General features: G+C 54.7%; 1 pseudogene; it reads left to right on the plus strand.

Annotated features, from left to right (window-relative positions):
- LOC144252334 (endothelin-converting enzyme 1-like) overlaps window positions 1-17,243 on the plus strand; it is a 35,101-nt pseudogene that overhangs the window by 6,034 nt on the left and 11,824 nt on the right.

A 17,243-nucleotide genomic window follows, 5' to 3' on the forward strand; every position in this document is an offset into this window, starting at 1 on the left:
CTCTTCATACTCCCCTGTGTGGAATCAAACACTCTTGTGACTTTAGTTGCCATCTGTTCACCACTGGGCTGCCAGCTTCCTCGGACAGATCTGTGCATCTCCACACCCAGCCTGGTGGCCACCAAACACCAAAACCCCACAGCTGTGGGAAAGCCAGTGAGCAGGACCCCAGGTTGCTGGAGGAACTTTGAGCTTGGTTGGGGAGCCTCTCAACAAAGGAGAGAGGGAGGCCATGCTTGAAGGTGGTGTCCTTGACCTCCAGGTGCTAGGGAAGGAAGGGCCAGGCAGCCTCAAGCTGGAACTCAGAATGTGCTGTGATTAGCGCAGCCAGGCTGTTCCTGGTGAGCCTTCCATGGGCCTCTTATCTGGGTGGCCTTGGGCTCTGGAGGAGGGAGATGCCAGGCCCTCTAGCTGTGCACAGAGCACCTCCCCTAACAGTGGCCCTGGCATTCAGGGTCATGACTGGAGCCAGATGTAGATGGTGAGGCGCAGCTTCTGGGCCTGGCAAATGATGACAGTTCTCCTGCTTGTCCTTCCAAGAGCCTAGCTGCTGGGAAGGGAAAAGCATTGCCACAGAGCTGAGGCCCCTGAGGTGAAGGACTCCCCTCTGCCGCCCCATGCTCTGTTTCCTGAGTCGGAGGTGTGGCAGCAACCCTAGCTCAGCTCCCTTTCCCTCCTTTGTCCCCAGGAAGCCTCACACAGGTGTCTCCAGAGCCCAGCAGCAGCCCTTGATCTCCAGGGCAGGGCTTGCCCCTCCCTGTTCAAGCCCCCAACTTCCATCTCTCACTCAGGGCCTTCTCTTGGCTCTGACCTGCCTTCAGTCCAGCCCGCCGCGTGCCCTTTCCGGGGCTATCTCCCAGATCTCAGCTAGACTGGGCTTGATGCCCACTGACCAGTGATAACCATGGTGCTATTTATGCCAGAATGGAGGGACAGGGAGCCTTCTGGGGTGAGGACTGGAGAAGCTGATTAAAGACTGGCCAGGAAGTGACTCGTGTCCTTGGCACCCAGCGAATGCCACACACTTTCCTTTTCTTCTAGCAGCAGGCCCTTCCTGCTTCCTTCCTTGGCCCCACGCTGTCCACTCCCTCCACCCAGTGCCCTTTGCCCTGTTTCTACCTGGAGACCGCCTTTGTTTCTCCTTGAGACCCAGCTCCAATAGAACCTCCTCTGGAGGCCCCCCACCCCCAGGCAGAGGGGGGTGCTTCTCTGTGTTCCAGAGCCTCTGCAGTGTTAAAGCACTTTTATGTGCTGTGTTCCTTCCTTGGTACATCTATGTCCCCGCTAGACCGTAAGCTCTTTGGGGATAGAGAGCAGGTCTTAATTTTGTGCCCAGAGTGCTGAGAATGTTCTGGAAGGAGCAACATAGGAGAGGTTCTGGGTAAAAAAAAAATAGATTGAGAAAGGATGGAAGGAAGTGGGGTTTTAGCAGGGTCCCATGCCGAAGCCTCCTGGGGTTGAGGACATTGTTGTCTGGCCCCAGTGTACCCGCAGTACCTGGCACAGAGCAACCCTTTGCTCTGCGTCCCATGGATGGATGGATGGATGGATGGATGGGTCAATAGAGGCCCACGAAAAAGGTGCCTATGGAGGAGGTGGGTTTGGAGAGATCTTGGGAGAAAGCAAAGGAAGAGGTTTAAAGTCAGAGAGCAACTAATCTGAGAGAAGGACAAGTGGCCAGCCCAGGGTGGGAGCAAGCTGGACAGATGGACGCAGGGGCCAGGAATCTGACGGGGTCTGGAGTGGAGCTCTGAGACAAACATGCAGGCCCAGAAGCCCCAGCACATAGTAGGTCCTGGGGACCTGAGTACTCAAACTCACCAGGTACAGATGGGGACCTTCCGTGCTGTGCTAACACAGGAGGGTGGCCTTCAGCAGGCGGCTCTGGACCAGGGGCTAAGGACAGGGGGGATGGGAAGGAAGTCTCCGGGTGGGTGGGTGGGTGGGTGTCTGGGAACCAAAGAGGATGAGGTGCTGCTGGCCTGAGCTGGGGAGGGACGGGGAAAACAGCCATTGGAGTCTTCCGCAGGTCTGTTGACTGCGCCTGGCCCCCCGAGGAGGAAGTGGAAAGTCAATTCACAGTGAATGAGGCCTTTCAGGCTTCACTCAACCCCAGTGTTTCTCACAAGGAAAGTGAGCTGGGATCTGAAGCCGAGACATGGCTCTGTCCCAGCACCAGCCAGGGGAGTTCCTGCCACATGTTGGCTGGCAGGGATGCCGACTGTCCTGCTAGGTGGGCCCGGGCTGCCATCCCAGGGACAGGTCCTCAGGCCTGATCAGCAGATGGGCAGAGACAGGGCATGCCCTCCTGATCTGCACCCAGCTAGGATGGGGGCACTCATACCCGCTGGGGCTGGCTGCTCCCTGACAGCAGCTGCCCTGACGGCTTCATAGTGGGGAGCACCGGGGCTCCAAAAGAAACTTGCCTGGGGATCCCCAGCAGGTAAATGGGGGCTTATTCAATATCTGCTATTTCTTCTCCTTCTAGAAAATTCCACAGCCAGCTCGAGTGAGGCAGAAAGGAAGGCCCAAGTATACTACCGCACATGTATGAATGAAACCAGGATCGAGGAGCTCAGGGCCAAGCCCCTGATGGAGCTGATTGAGAAGGTGAGTCCCTGGGACACACTCTCGCCTCCCTCCTGCTGCGCCTTCTGCCAGCCCCTCTGGCTGCAGCTCTCAGGCCCACTGGTGCTCAGCCACCCCACACCTCCAGCCTCCGCACCCAGCTGGCACAAGCAGCCTGTCTGTCTGCCACTGCGTGTGCATGCACGTCTGCGCGTGGGAGGACTGTCTGTTGTAATGTGTGGGGTTGTGTGTCAGCATCTGTTGAGGACATCTAAGTGTCTCAGTGCATCTGCATGGGCCTTGGGGACGATGTTCACTGGGAATCTCTTCCTCTGGATTGCAACTTCCCTTTCCTCAGGAGGTGGGTGTGAGTGTGCGAGAGGTGTGTGTTGTTCCAGAGAAACCAACAGGGAGTCTTAGGCCAGCAACAGAGCCAGACCTGCTGGCTGGAGGCCTCGTCTTGCTCCTGAGCCCAGGAGAAATCTTCCCTCCGGGCCAGGCTGCCTGGCACAGACAGAGATGGCTACAGCTTTTCTGGCCACCCTTTGCTTGCTCAAGGGCTCCCCATCCTATCTCAGTTCAGGGAAGGTATTGCTGCAGGCAAGGGGACTCTCCCAGTCCCTCCTCTCTGGCACAGGCCCCATGTGCCAGTGTGTGCCAATCCTGGAGGACCAAAGAGACTTTTTTTTTAAGTCCCAACTTGGAGAGAGACCAAGGTAGACCATAGCTTATCAGCCTTTTTCAAAATACAGAGCCTTATTTCCCGTAGTCACAATTGGATTTATGTCTTAATAGTAATCACGTTCTTGTGATTGATTGTCCAACAAATGAACAGCACAGGGGGCAAAGTCTCTGGGATTCACAGCTCAGTTGTTAAGGATGAGTCTTTGCTCCCGCCGTGGGTCTCCAGGTCACAGGTCAGAAGCCCTTTCATTTGCTCTGGACGCTCCCGGAGGTCAGATGACTGCTCCAGGGTCACAAAGCAAGTCAGCTGCAGAACCAGAATTTGCATATAGGCTCCTTCCCCTCCCTATCTGCTCTGCCTTCTTCCAGCTCGGAGGCTGGAATATCACAAGTCCCTGGGCCAAGGACAACTTCCAGGACACCCTGCAGGTGGTCACTGCCCACTACCGAACCTCACCCTTCTTCTCTGTCTATGTCAGTGCAGACTCTAAGAACTCCAATAGCAATGTGATCCAGGTGAGCAGGCCTGGGCCAGGGAAGCAAAGCGTGTGGCCTCCTGGTGTGGAGGGAGACCTGCCCTGGGCCGCAGCAGTAGGCTCTGGTTTCTAAGCCGGGGTTATTTCTGGCAGCCCCAAGCAGTGAGATTTTTACAGGCAAGAGACTATGAGAGGGCAGACTAGGCATCTCGGTGGGCAGCTCATCATGGGCCACAGAAATGACAAGTGATATCAACTCCTGGGCACAGCTGTAGCCACCTCTTTGTCCCCTCCCTTAGCCTCTGGCTCTGTGGTGCTGCTTGGAATGCTTTTGGTCCATCTCTCCCACCAGAGCCTGCCCAAGGCTGAGGATCAGCACACCCAGGAGAGCCCCCAGATTAGGGGTCATAAAGGCTTAGTTCTCAGCCCAACTGTGCCACTCACTGTGTGACCTTAACAAGCATCAACCTCACTGAGCTACACTTTCCTTTTCATCCTAATGAACTATAAAAGCAGCTACCCAAGTTGAGTCAAGGTGTGGCCAGAATGTTCCAATGGTAGCCATCAGGAATTGACCCTCCTCTGCCTGCCCCACTCTCAGGAAACCCTGTACTGACACTGTCCTCTTGAATCCTCATTCCAGCTCCAAAGGTTAGGTGTTATCTCCCTAACTTTCTGGGCGAGGAACCTGGGGATCAGAAAGGTTAAGTAACTTGGGTTAAGGTTAAGTCACCTGTGTTGGCTCCTCGCCACTTGGGAAGGGTTTAGAGAAGTAGAGTGCATTGCTGAGGCCAAGGGGTGTTTGAAGAGGAAGGGGGCTCTGTCCAGCCCTCAGAAGGGCCCAGGTCCCTGCAGCTGACCCCACAGGTGGGCAGGAACATGTCTGTCTTATCACTGAGTGATCCCATCTGTGACTTTGGCTACCGGCTTGTGCTCCTGCTGGGACGTGAGCTGGTCCTCAGTGCCTGGTATGAGAAGTCCTGGGGCAGGCAGAGGCTGCAGGAGACACACAAGCCTGCAGCAGGGCCTTCCTCTCACTCTGCCTCCCTCTTTAGGTGGACCAGTCTGGCCTGGGCTTGCCCTCCAGAGATTACTACCTGAACAAGACTGAAAACGAGAAGATGAGTGGGACTTTGCAGTGGTTCTCCCACCGTGTCCCCCACAGCATACCTGGGCAGGTCTTAGAAGCTGGGGGAACACAGGGGTATCACTTTCCTGATGGGCAACAGGCAGCCCAGTCAGGGGAGGGATGCCCCCAGGCTCGCTAGTTCATATGCAGGCACTGTGGGCACAAAGGGCAGGGGTTAGGTGTCATTTGTCCCCATTGTAGAGAGGTGCAGTAGCAGCCTCCACCATTTGAGGGTCTCAGACCTTTTATATACCTCACCTCTAACCCTTCCAGTCACCACAAAGTCACTCAGCTTCTCTGAACATCATTTGCTTTATCTGTCAAATGGATATTCGTTTTACCTTGCCCTATACAGAGGAAGAAATAAGTCTCAGAGACAGAAGTGACCTGTTCAAGGTCACACAGCCAGTAAGTGGGGAGATCCAGAGCCACAACCAGATCACCTCCAACCCCTCACAGCTCTCCCTTCCCCTGCCCGGCCCACCTGAGGTTCACTCACCTGTCCACGGGGCTAGAGGTCCAGTAGGAGAGGGAGACATTACTTAACTGACCACCCAACTAGATGCCAACTGTATACATTGTGATCAGGGCAGAGGGAGCCGAGAAAGGACTTGATTCAGCTCTAGGGACGTGGTGGCAGAGGGTGGTTCAGAAAAGGTGCATTTCCAGAACAGGAAGATGGCTGAGGACGAGCCCTAAAGGCAGGGCCAGAGCAGCAGGAGCCAGCCTCGGGGACCTGTGTGTGCCCAGAGGCGGTGGGCTTTACCAGGAGCGCCAGTGAATACACACAGTGGCAGAATCCTCCCCAGAGCTGTTTTCCAGCATGTTTCCTGGGCCCCGTGCACAGGGCCGCAGCTGGGCCGGCCTCACCTGGCCCACTGGGCGGCAGGTGGCAGCCACTGACAGTTTTGGGGTGCTGGGTCCCACAGGTGCTGACCGGATACCTGAACTACATGGTCCAGCTGGGGAAGCTGCTGGGCGGGGGGGATGAGGACGCCATCCGGCCCCAGATGCAGCAGATCCTGGACTTTGAGACAGCGCTGGCCAATATCACCATCCCCCAGGAGAAGCGTCAGTACCAGGAGCTCATTTACCACAAAGTGACGGCCACCAAGCTGCAGGTACCCTGTGTGCCATCTACTGCAGGGGCAGGGCCACTGGAGTACACAGAGTCGGACAGGGCTCTTGGGGGAGGGGTCATACCCACTTCATCATGACCTTAAAGCCACCCTTGGAAGGAGGTGTTTATGCCCAGGTTACAGATAGACTGGGGCTCAGACAAGTAAGATGACCTGCTGGTGGCCACAGAGTGCAAAGGGACTCCAGAGCCAGGCTTCTTCCCTCGCCGGGCTGCTTCATGTGACAGCGTTTCCCTAGCAGCTCCCAGTCATCCAGCATCGAGCACTGAGTAAAGGTGGGGTGTGGATTCCGACGTTGCTTCTCCCTTTGCTGAACAGGAGATGAAGAGACATGGTGAGGGCCCGGAGGCTCCTGAGGGCAGGGGTGCTAGCCCTGGGACTCAGGCTTGGCTCAGCTTTTGACCATGTCCCTAGGCAATATCCAGAGGCGTAACTGGGAGTCAGACCTGTACTTTCTGTGAAACTGGTGTGACTCACTGTGACTCACTGGAGACCTGCTGTCCTGTCCGTAGGTCAGCCTTGCCGAGGCTGCCCCCTGGTGGCTGCTCAGGCCTCCAGGGCCTGGGGTGGACTTCCTACTGCTTCCTTCTTTCTGGCCCGTGTGCTGTTGCTGACCCGCTTCTCCTGGGCCCTGGTGGTCTCCGAGGAATGAGCAGAGTGGTCCCACGGATCTCCCTGTTCCTTGCCCTCAGGCAGGAGCGCCTGGTGGCCCTTGCTGTTCTGCTGGGGCGGGCCCTGTGCCTGCAGTGGGTTCCACTGCTGGTCGGTCTTCTCCCGGCTTCTCTCCCATCCTTTCCCTCTTCCTTTGAGGAGGAAGTTCCTGCCCTTTTTTCCTCCTCCATCTGACAGATGTATCAGGGGCCACTTGGGCCCCGCTTTCCTGTGCTTCTGGTCTGGTGGGGACACTAAGAAACAATCCCAGTCTCCCTGCCTAGTGCTGTGGGCGAGAGAAGCAGGGCGCTGAGGCCCGGTGGGGAAGGGCTGGGGAAGCTGAGTGTACACCTGCCCCGCAGGGACCTTGGTGTGTGCAGGGCCTCATGGGCTTCATTCTGGAAGTCATGCTTCCATTGGGTTTCCTGGGTGAAGTGTGTGTCACTCTGGCCCCAGGCACAGGGCTACAGCCAGCCCTGCTCCACCCTGGCCTAATGGGCAGCAGTTTGGGAGTGTTGAGTCCCTGGCTGACTGGATACCTGCACTACATGGTCCAGCTGGGAGGCTGCTGGGCCCGGGGGTTAGGGCACCACCTGGCCCCCGATGCAGCAGATCCTGGACTTTGAGACACTTTATCCTGAGGGCTGCGGGGGGTGGGGTCTCCCAGGCACAGGTGCAGCCCATGCAAAGACCTGGGCTGAGGCAAGAAAGCCCAGCCTTCTGGTGGCACAGCTGCCCCTCGGGTCCCCAGGGAGGTTGCTGGCAGGGTGAGTGGTTCGAGTGGGTTGTTATGGAGATCAGCAGCCTGTGTTGGGCACCATCTGGCACTGTTTTTCCTCTCTGAGGCCGGGAGGTGGAGGGAGATGCAGTTCGCCCCCCAGCTGCAGGGGGCCCGGCCTGAGCACTCACCTCACGGCTCTGACGTGGTGCTCAGAGAATGGACATCAATCTGGCGTGGCCAGCAGGTTCTGCCCCGGGGCAGCCTCTCCCCATTGCTTTCGCCCTCTTGTTTCATGGAAGAAAGGAAAGGTCATAACTTCAGCAGGGGCTGAAGACCACACAGTGCCTGCCGGGGGCCTGGAGTCAGAGGGTCACACCTTGAGCTGTGTGGCCTTAGCAGGTGTGGAGCCCACCCTGAGCCTTGGTTTCCTTCCAGGTAAAAAGCCCTTGCTCATCTGCTCACACCTGTTCTGTGCGGGAACAGAGACAAATGAGACACCGCCCCCTGCCTTCACCAGGGACAGTGGCTCTTAACTCAAAAGTCATGGAGTCTTTTGAGAACAGCTCAAAAACTACGGACTGTCACCCAGGAAAAATGGGCATGTGTGCATGAAAAAAACACACAGGCTAACATTTAGAGAAGTCCTGGACGCCCCCAAAACCTGCCTGGCCTGCCCGCGGGTTATGAGGACATAACATGACGCAAAAGATGAGATTTTGTTTTGTAAACTGGCATGTGCCGTGGAAAAGTAGCATCCCAGAAGTCAATATCAGTAGTGCTGTGCTTTTGTGATCGGTGATATTTCTCAGGTCTCTATCACTAAATTAACTTGAATCAATCCACCCTGGGACAGAGTGTCTTCTTCTCTGGTAGCTGGAGATTTGTTTTCTTCTCCTACTCAAGATGAATCGAGGAGAGGGACTCCAGGCTTACGTGTGGTTCAAGGGTAGACCTGCTGTAACAGAATGGTGTTCCAGGCTAGCCCCAAGTGGAGTTCGGATTCAGAGCCATGAGTCAGACCACCTTCTGCTGCTCTAGGGGTGGAGGGGGGCCTTCTCATTCTTTTCTAGGACCTCCCGTCCCGCAGGCTGTTTGGGCCTCGGCCCTATCCTCTGCCATTTCTCCTGTAAAAATGAAGCCCAAAAGCACCCTCATCTTTTCCACTCCTCAGGCCTGAGTTGGTTGGTGCCCAGCGGTCCTCCTAGGCTGTGGGCGTGGGAAGCAGCTCTCAGGCCTGCCTCTAGGGGATTTGAGTCAGGGCAGAGTGTCCTAGTCCATTAAAACTGCTGCATTAGCCAGGCGCACCTGTAATCCCAGTGGCTTGGGAGGCTGAGGCAGGAGGATAGTGAGTTCAAAGCCAGCCTCAGCAAAAAGCAAGGTGCTAAGCAACTCAGTGAGACCCTGTCTCTAAAGAAAATACAAAATAGGGCTGGGGGTGTGGCTCAGTGGTCGAGCACCCTGAGTTTAATTCCCCAGCACCAACCAGCCAACCAAACAAACAAAACTGCCACATCCATGGAGATGAATCTCGGCACCTGCATCTCAGGAGTTCACTAAAGCAAGACACTGAAATGTGGACGTCCTGCTGTCAGCACAAGCCTCTTTATCTCCAAGTTGTGAGAATTGCCCTGTCAGGACTCTGCTCTCCCGGAACGAGCAGATTTGTGATGAGTAGTAGGGTTTTCCCCACCTGATGCCTCACCCTGCACCAGGGATCCGCCACCTCAGTTCATAAAGCTCTCGTGAGCCCTGTAACTGGTGACATTCGGTAAACTAACCCACTTTCCCAGGGTCTTTGCCGCCAGGCCATGCATTCAGGTGACCCTGATTGTGGGACCCAGTTTGAAGGTCTCATCACACACCTCTGAATTCTGTGGCCACAGAAATGTAGAGATTGGCCTGAGGGTCTCCTGCCAGGGAGAGGGGAGGCTCCGGGCCACGGGGGAGGCCAGGCTGAGAGGCCTGCGGCAGTCAGCTCTGGAGGCAGGGTCACTGACCCCATCTTAGGGAAAGGATAGACAGTGCCCAGAGCTGGTTCCTGCTGGGGACTCTGATCTAGGCCTCCTCACGCCCAGCTCAATGTCACCAGCTCATGTCACCCAGCTCATGTCGCGGGGCTGTGCTGGCGCCTGCCGGCTCTGGGCCCACTGTGTGCTTCTCTTCCCAGCCTCATGGGGGTTTGCCATCTGTGTTGGTGGGAACATTCACCCAGGGATGACGCCAGTCAGCCCCCTAATGAGAACTGGTCAATGACTTGTACCAGCACAATACCGCCTTTGGGAGCTGCCCCCGCCCTGTCCCCAGCCTCATCTGTTCTTTGAGATGTTTGTTCCCCAATGGATTAGATGTCCACTTAAACCCAGGAGCAGGGGCTGGGGTTGTGGCTCAGTGGTAGAGCGCTTGCCTTGCACGTGTGAGGCACTGGGTTCAAGTCTCAGCACCACATATAAATAGAGGAAGGTATTATGTCCATCTACAACCCCAAAAAAATTAAAAAATAAAAAAAAAATAAACCTAGGAACAATGGCCTTGTGGTGGAGCCCAGTGGTAAAGCCTGTGCTTAGCCTGCTCAAGGCTCTGAGTTCAATCCCCAGCACCCCGCCAAATACACCCAGAGATGAGTGCCCTGAGTTTTATTTAACCCCCACAGTAAACCATATAACCTCAGGAAAGTCACCTTCCCTGATCAGCAAACTCAGCCTCTGTGAATTGGGGGTCTTGTGACTGACAGCCTGTCCCAGCAGGCGGGGGTGGATCTTAGGTGGCTTTATGGGTATGGTTTTCCTGTATGAAGGGAATGCATTTCTCACTTCCCGTATTTGTCTTACATTTTGCTCTTTCAAGAGAATAGAGAATGGAGTTTGAAATCTGCCAGGCCCAGGGCCACTTTTGGAAGGTCTTAAGCGATGATCGTAATTTCTGGATTTGCTAGCTAATTCAGGTGCCCATCCAAGTGATTGACATGTAGAGGTGTCTTTGCTAAAAGACTAGATATGCAGCCCAAAGCCTCATGTTCTGTAAAACTACACACTAAAAATAACTGAACATGTGGGGAATACAGGGCCAGAGCAGACACATTGCACAGCTCTGCTTGAGGAAGTGACACCAAGGGACACACGCCAGCATTGAAGCCCGAATCTCTATGTGTTTGCACTTAAGCTGGGCCGCTCGGGCCAGCGTCGGACTCACAGAGACAGGTGGGGGTGGGAAGTGGAAAGCACAGTCTTGCAAAAGTCATCTGCAGCTGGGTGAGCCAAATCCCCAGCCCTTTTTATTTTTCATTTTCAGACAGGGTCCTGCTAGGTTGCTGAGGCTGGCCTTGATTTGAGATCCTCCTGCCTCAGCCTCTTGGGTTTCTGGGATTACAAATGTGCAGCATATTTTACCACAATTTATTTTTAAAATGTTGTAGGACTTAATAACAAAAATCTGCAACCTCAAGAGGGATAGCTCGCATGGCTGGAGGCTGCTGCTGCAGGAGATGCTGGCCGTGATGTGGAGGTGTTGGGGGAGACACCTCTGAGCAGGGCACCTTGGGGTGCCAAAGGGAAAGTGAGATCTGTTGGGAGCTGATAGTTATGAAAAGCCAAGTGTCTCTTTGGAAAGCCCTGGGTACAGGTTCTCATTTTAGGTCCTTAAAACAGAGCTGCTGGGGCTGAGGTTGTGGTTCAGTGGTGGTGCGCTCTCCTAACGCGGGTGAGGCACTGGATACAATCCTCAGCACCACATAAAGATAAATAAATAAAAAATAAAGGCATCATGTCCACCTAAAAAATACTTAAAAAAAAAAAAAACAGAGTTGCCACTGGGCATGATGGTGCATGCCTACTATAATCCCAGAGGCTTGGGAAGATGAGGCAGGAGGATCAAGAGTTCAAGGCCAGCCTCAGCAACTTAGTGAGGCTCCAAGCAACTTAGCTGCCTCAAAATAAAAAGGGCTGGGGGTGTGGCTCAGTGGTAAAGTGGCCCTGAGTTCAGACCCCAATAACTCCCCGAAACAAACAAGCACAAAGAGCCGCGGGCCTGGTGTGTGCAGGGCTGAGCTGCAGGCTTCTCCCTTCTTGCTGCAATCATCACCGACTTTGCTGTCCCAGCTCCCCCCTCGGCAGCCTCACCTGTGGACTACAGTTTACCCCACAACACTGGCCCTCCTGAATGTTGGATCCTCTGCAGCAGACTGCTGCTGCTGACACCCTTGTTGAGTGGGACAGTGCTGGCTTCTGTGTGTGACCCTCCTAGTTACCAGATATACGGGACTCATTGTCATGATGATCCCTGTTTTTCACATGAGGTGCTGAAGCACAGATGGGCACATTAACTTATTAAAGGTTGCACAGCTCATAAGCAAGAAAGCTACACCAGGAAAGCTACCTAGCCCATCTCCTGATTCTTAATTGTTAGGGGTCTGAGGCTCCATGTCTTCCTCTATAAATGGGGATAATTGTGGCCACTGCTTGGTCAGTTGGGCAGTGGCACATGCCGCATGGGAAGGGCATTGTGATGGTGGTGGCTGCTGTGCCTGCTGCAGCCTCTCATCCCAACCTGGTTCCGCTTCAGATGAGGTTTGCCTCTGGCTCCTGGGGACGCTGTCCACAGCAGCACTCACCAGCCAGCCAGCCTCTGCCTGGAGCTCCATCTGCACCGTGGTCCCAGGGCAGAGAGAGGCACAATGATGCCTTCAGAGGGACACCCGAAGACGGGGCTGAGGAGAAGCCACCCTCCAGCCTCACGCTGTCCCCTTCCCTTGCAGACCTTGGCACCGGCCATCAACTGGCTGCCCTTCCTCAACGCCATCTTCCACCCCGTGGAGATCAACGCATCGGAGCCCATCGTGGTCTATGACAAGGACTACCTGGAGCAGGTCTCCGCCCTCATCAACGCCACGGACAGATGGTGAGGCCGGCAGCCCTGCTGGGCAGGAGGGGCAGGAGGGGCAGGGCGGCTGGACGCAGGGTGCTGCACCCTGGTGGGCTTCCCCGAGAGGCAGCAGAGGGTGCTGGTCCCCTGGGCAGCTTCAAATCCTGCTGCCCTCAGTCAGCTGTGTAGCTGTGGGCATGTCCCTTGTCCTTTGTTGGGGTCATATTGTCACCCATAAGATGGAGATGCAGATAGCACCTACCAAGCAGGGGATTCGTGAGAATCACACAAATTGATTCATGTTTTAACATGTTCCTGGCATGGAACGGGACGCTGCCAATACCACCCATAATTTTTTGGTTAATACTTACGGGTTTTTTATTTTATTTTATTTTTTTATTTCAAAGGCTTATAGAAATGTTGAAAAATACAGAAAATAGGAAAAATGTAAAATTATTCAAAATACTACTCTTGGTCATTTTGGGGGGTGTTTGTGTGTGTGCATATCAGGGAGAGAAGGTGTGAGGGAAGAGAGGTTTCCAATCCATAGTTCTTCTTTCTCCTTAATGTGACTAGATGGATAATCTACTTTTCCCTTGACTTTTTGTTTTTATTTTAGTAGTAGGAGTACTGAGGATTGAACCCAGGGGCACTTAACCACCGAGCCATATCTCCAAACTTTTTGTATTTTATATAGAGACAGGGTCTCACTGAGTTGCTTAGGGCCTTGCTGTTGCTGAGGCTGGCTCTGAACTCACTGTCCTCCTGCCTTAGCCTCCCGAGCCACTGGGATTACAGACATGCACCACCGCTCCAAGTCTTGCCTTGACTTTCATTATGAATATTTCCCAGTGCCATCCCAAACCCTCTGAGGATCATTTTTATAGTTGCATAGAATTCCATCAACTGTACATGCAATATTTGCCATACCCTCCCCCGTAATCAGACTTTCAGGGTGATTCCGGTTGAGGATAGATGGTGAATATAGTGAACATCTTTGTACTAAGGCAACATCTTTGCAAACTTGACTCAGCATGGTCAGTTGGTCAGCCACAGATAGGTTCCCTGTGCCCTGTGGGTGGAACATGGGAATTGTCTTCATGAAACCTGGCTGGCCAGAGCTTCCTTTCCTGCCCCTGCTGCTCTAAGGCCTCTACTTCCTGTCTGGCCTTCAGCAGGGAATGGCAGCCTCCTCCCCACTGTAGCCTACACCACCAGGCAAGTCTCTAGGCAGCGGCTTCACAGCTTCAGACACAAAGCAGCTAAGCAGCAGCATGTATTGAGCACTGCTGGTATGCAAGTGATTGCACCGGACACTGGGGGGTTCTAGGCGGAGCACCAGGCTTTCCTCGGAGAGTTACATTCCATGTGCTTGAAAGGCAGCCGCCAACCGAGCCCCAGGTAGGCTAGGAAGGAGGCCAGGGTGAGGCTGTTCGGGAGCCCCAGGCATTTCTGAGCCAGTGTCCTCTTCCCCATCCTGCTGAACAACTATATGATCTGGAACCTGGTGCGGAAAACGAGCTCCTTCCTCGACCAGTGCTTTCAGGATGCTGACGAGAAGTTCATGGAAGTCATGTATGGGACCAAGAAGGTGAGCTGCGACAGTGATTCCTGGGTTCATGCTGAGCACCTACTGTGTGCTCTGCCCTGGGGCTGGTAAGACCACTGTACCCTCAGGGCTGTGGCACTTACGAGGGTTGAGTCTAGGAGGAGAATGAAGAGGCCACTGAGAGTCCATCTGGGGTCATGGGAACACTGATGGGGACTTAGGCCCCCAGGGTGGGCAGAGGCTTCTGGAAGGAGGTGGTTATGCCAAGCCAAAGCACAAAGAGGATTCTTAGCAACTCAGCTGGTTTGCAGAGAAGGTAGTTTCTGTTCTGTCCCTCCAGCTGCTTCCCCGTGGAGATGTCAGCGCACTCCTTATGTAACTGTGACTCTAAAGGTCGGGACTTCTTCCCCAGAAGCATCAAACACATCAAACACCTGCTCACGAGGGTTCCCTGATTCTTATCCTCCCTGTTTGTGGTCAGGGGAACCCAGTCCAGATCCAGGTTCTCTCAGGGAGCAGGAGTCCCAGGCCCCAGACTCAGTAGGCTCCACCCATCTTAAGTGCCCCCAAACCTCTGAGGCTCCTTTTGTAAGAGGCTTCCAGGCCTCCCTCCCTCCCTCTCGCCCAGGAAGCTGATGCCAAGAATTCTGATGCCAAGAATGAGGCCTCCCCATCTCATTTACGCATCCAACAAACAGTTACTCCTGCACTGTCACCATGGGCCAGGCCCCAAGCCCAGTGTGGGAATACCAAGATGGGTGGGATGGGTCTGTGCCCAGGAGCCCTGCCTGCCTGGGAGGTGCCAGGGCTGACCTGCCCTCATGTACCTAAGGCTCAGAGAATGGCTGGGAGTGTCCCGGCTGCAGAGCAGGGGAGGCTGGGCAGAGATTTGAATGGGAGGTTCTGCTTCTTACCACACAGCCTTGGGCGGGTCACTTAAATGGGGCAGGGACTCAGTCTTCCCATCTGTGAAAAGGTGATCCCTGGGCTCCATTTCCTCAGGCCATAAAGTCGGTTCCAAAGGCGGAAGCTTCTGCTGCACGCCTGGCCTGCTGTCCTCGTGCTACCTGCCTACAATCCGCAGATCTTGGTGGGGAGGAGGGACCCCTCTCCACTCCCTGATGGTGCTCCTCGGGTTACAGTGAAGAGGCTACACGTCGCACAGCCTCCTCAGGGGCCTGTTGCCCCCTCCTTTTCTGCCCGGAGGTGGCCCCCACGTCAGATGAACCTGCCTGACCCTTTCTTGTTTCAAAGAGTTTTCTCCTCATTCCAAAAACTTTGTCGTAGGCAGTCAGAGTGGCCTTTTTGCGGGAAGTCACTGGAGTCAGACTCTTTGAGCTCAAGCCCACCGCAGCACTTACTCCCTGGGTGCTCCCTTTGGGCCAGTGACTTAACCTCTCTGTGCCTCGTTCCTCTCCCTTAGTCTCCCTGGAGCATTCTAGGCATGTGGCCTGCACACCCTGGGCTCTCAGGCGCTCGATGCTGTCACGGCTGTTGACATCATTATTGCACCTCTGTCTCCTGCTGAATGTTCTGGGCATTTCCACAGAGTCCTCAAGGGCAGGCCCGCCGTTGATTCAGCTCTAAATTCCTGAGACCTGGCACAGTCCCCGAGCAGGGGAGTCACTCAGGGGACAAATGCGTGTGTGTAAAGTGAATGGGCTTCTCCAGAGACGCTGGGCAGAAGACAATAAGAATCTCCCTGTGATCCAGCCGTCAGAGCCTCTGCCCAGCCTCAAAGTTGGAGACTCCCTAGCTGTGACCCACTATGTGCTCGGCCTCAGCATATCCAGGCCAAGTCTGTGTCCAGCTGTGGGCTGCCCAGTGGCTGGCAGGGCGGCGGGCAGGAGGGAGAGGGGAGCAGAAAGCAGCCATTGAAACGGACACAGGTTGGGACAGCTAAGCAGAATCCAGGGGCTACACTTAGACTAGAATGGCCTTCCCTTCCTTCTTGACTAGAAAAAAAATGTTTTAAGTCATAATTTACATACAATAGAGTATTCAGTATACCTGGCCATGGTGGCACACTCTGATAATTCCAGGGAGACCCTGTCTCAAAATAAAAATTTGAGACATAGACTAGTTTAGTGTGGTGTTAGGGTGGCCCTGGGTTACATCCATAGCACCCCATTAAGAAAAAAAGAAAGAAAGCCCGCCTAGCATGTGTGAAGCCCTGGGTTCAACCCCCAGCACTTAAAAACAATATACACACGCATGTGCAGAGAGTGTGGGTGAAGGATACAGTTGGTTGATTTGTGACAATGAAGTCATGCGTGTGACAACCAGCCCAGTCAGGACAAAGAAGGTTTCCGTGACCCAGTTACCCGGCATGCCCTCAGGCCCCTTCCTGCCTCTCCCTGAGGTGCTGTAGATGGGCAGCCGAGTCCTACGCTGCCTGCCTGGCCGCCTGGCTCAGTGAGTCTGTGGAATTCGTCATGTTGTGGCATCTCTCAGTAGCTGGTTCCTCCGTGCTGCCAAGTAGTATGTCGCTGTAGAAAAACACCACATTTTGTTTATCCATCTGTCTGCCGATGGGCATTTGGGTAGTTTGCAGTAGGGCTGGTGTGAAGCAGGCTTCCCCGAGCTGGTTGTCACGCGTGTTCCTCAGGGTTAAGAGGACCCTGCAGCCAGACCGGTTTCCATAAGCAGGGTCATCACACCTGGTCATACACACTGTCCATGGAGGGATGGCCGGGCAGGGGGACAGCGAGGCTGAAACCCTCCTGGTGCTCTTTATCAGCCCATGATCTGGGGAGCTGCAGCTCAAGGACCATTTCTGGTTTATACTGAGGTGTCCTGTGGGCTAGCACTGCTTGTGGGTGCGACTGAGGAAGAACTAACTTAAGCCCGGCGCAGTGACACACCTGTGATCCAAGCTGCTGGGGAGGCTGGGGCAGGAGGATTGCAAATTCAAGGCCATTCTGGGCAATGAGCATTGAGAGACCCTATCTCAAAATAAAATATAAGGAAAGAGCTGGGGTTGGGGTGGGCATGTGGCTCAGTGGTGAGGCACTTGCCTGGCATCCTTAGCACATTAAAAAAAAGCCGACATTGAAGTTTTGTGATGTCACTGTGGCCTTCTCTCTCTAGGAGGCTGTAAATGGGGCTGGGCCCCTGGCCTTCTGGGAAGGTTGCCGTTGCTCAGGTGGACGGGCAGCTTCCCGAGGTTCTGCGCCTCCAAGATTCCTTGTGTCCTCCAGGAGGCAGGACCAGGTGGAGTTGGCGGGAGCCCCAGATGGAGGACCAGGCATGTCAGAGTCCCCATCCCTGTGGCACCCCTACCCACTGTCACCTACTGGACCAGTGACTGCCCTTACTGAATTTCTGCTTCCTGTCTGTCCAGTGGCCCATCCCTGCCCACTAGGGGTGCTCAGTGGCAGACCTTCGTGAAGTGCCAAGCACAGAGGCTGGTACTCAGGAGACAGTAGATGGTGGCCATGAGGGGTGTCTGTGGCCTAAAGTAACTTCT

The sequence above is a fragment of the Urocitellus parryii genome, unplaced genomic scaffold, assembly GCF_045843805.1.
Source record: "Urocitellus parryii isolate mUroPar1 unplaced genomic scaffold, mUroPar1.hap1 Scaffold_40, whole genome shotgun sequence".
In the NCBI taxonomy this organism is placed as follows: domain Eukaryota; kingdom Metazoa; phylum Chordata; class Mammalia; order Rodentia; family Sciuridae; genus Urocitellus; species Urocitellus parryii.